This window comes from Silene latifolia, chromosome X (genome assembly GCF_048544455.1).
Source record: "Silene latifolia isolate original U9 population chromosome X, ASM4854445v1, whole genome shotgun sequence".
Taxonomy (NCBI): Eukaryota; Viridiplantae; Streptophyta; class Magnoliopsida; order Caryophyllales; family Caryophyllaceae; genus Silene; species Silene latifolia.
In genome coordinates this window covers 270,157,909-270,160,037 of record NC_133537.1, presented here as the reverse complement: position 1 = coordinate 270,160,037, position 2,129 = coordinate 270,157,909, and positions in this window count along the sequence as shown.

The window sequence follows — 2,129 nt, the reverse complement described above, 5'->3', positions numbered from 1 at the left end:
ACTCAATTAGGCAATTACAATTATATGTAGCATTTTAACAACATGGACGATACTAGCATTAACCCAGTAATTCGATCACTCTCCCTTCAAATCATGGATCCCCTATAGTCTTAGCAAAGGGACTTAGCTACTCATAACTATCAGATTAACAATAACAACGACTAAGCAAATTAAACTAAACATGGTGAGTAATCTACTTAATTGAACAGTTATGAAATAAAGAGGGAAAAGGAATTAAGAGGAATAAATACGATAAAGAATTAAAATGATAATACCGAATTCGAGTAGCAAGGTAGAGAATAGAATTCCAAAGAATAGTGACAAAAGTAACAGATGAAATGTACGTAGTAAAGGAGATAGGAGTAACGTAATGTTCTCCTCGGTCTTATACTGTAAAAACACCTAAAACCTAATCTATGGACTGATTACAAAAGCCCATAAAAGATTAGGCGGAAATGAACCAAAAACACACGAAATCCTCTCGATCGAGCAGAGAGATTACTCGATCGAACACCAAGTCCCTCGATCGAGCTGGAGCAATCTCTCGATCGAGCACTGCTCGCTGGACCTACTCGATCGACTCCTTCAGCTGGTCGATCGACCAGTCTTGAGTATGTAAAGCATTCGATCGGGCAACAAAGCACTCGATCGAGCTATATAAGCGCACCAGGACTTGAATTCCTTCCTTGACTCAGCTCATACGTCCTCCAAATGTAAGATTCCTAAGCTCCGGCTCCTTATTTCCCATGAATGCATACAATTGGAACAATTAAGGCTCGATTTAGCTTCTCATCGGTCAATTCCTGCAAATTACAATAAACGGACCAAAGTAGAGTATTCGGGGGTATTTGTAGCAAGATGCTACATAAAAAGCACAGAAATGCGTGTAAAAATGAGGTGAAAACCTTATATAAAAGACACGCATCAAATCTCCCCAAACCAAACCTTTGCTTGTCCCCAAGCAAATATGAATGCAACTAAGGGTGAACAATAGAACGGGACTAACGCATCGGCTACAAATCATCCTCTAGAACCAATTTAATGCAACAAAATGACAAAGTGGCAATCGAAGAGTGCAAACGAGTTAAATTAATATTTCAAGCTTACTGAACCGTCGACCTTGCAAGATTCAAAGATGTCGGACTCTCACGGGTCGCTCGTCACTCAAAATCAGGTACAGGGTGAGTACATATGTGAAAGATAGGAAGAAGCAAGACACTCACCTAACTCGACCTATAAGAACATGCATGCAATTAACATGAATAAAGTCTCTACAACCGTACATAAGCATTCCAACCATACTAATGACCAAGACACGTGCCGAGGACTTACAATTGGGTTAGTGAGGTAATGGGTAGGAAGGGGCAAAAAATGAATTTGGATATGTGGGGTTAATAGCTAGGCTAGCAACAACGGATCCAAATATAGACTGTATCCCAACTTCGTACTCCTTACAACAAGATGAAACGGTGCAAAACTATGCACTAAACTTCACAAAATACCAAAAATCGTCAACTCCCCATAGGATATAAATAAGGCATGGGAGTGTGAAACAATGCACAATTCTCATTTTTTTTTTTCTTTCATTTGAATTTTTCTTCTTTTCTTTTGAATTTTTCTGTCTCTTTTTCCGCTTTCTTTTCTTTCTTTTTCGTTTCATTTTTTTTTTTTTCAATTCAACACATTTTTTCTTTCCCCTTAATTCTTCCGCCAACTTCTGAAATCAGATGAAATAACCATATTGCAATAACACATTCCAAGAACTACTCGTTACTAGCTTAGCTAGGGTAGGAAATATTATAGAAAGTAGTTGATAGGACAAAAAGGCAATTTGGCTATGTGAGGCTCATGGGTAGAATGAAACAAGGGGAACCGCTCCCTAACACGTGTCACCATCCACAGACCGAATGCATACAGGTATTAAGAAGACTGGACTCATGCTCGTGCAAATTGATGTTACATGTCTTAAAGAGAGTACTACTCACATCCTAAATGAAACCGGTCATGAATGTCACCAGTTTATAGAGCTCTAACCTCAGAATGTAATGTAGCTTGCCGACACAAAGAATCAAGTCTATTCGTTCAGATAAGAGAGAAATAAAAAACTCGTAGATTATGCACATAAACAT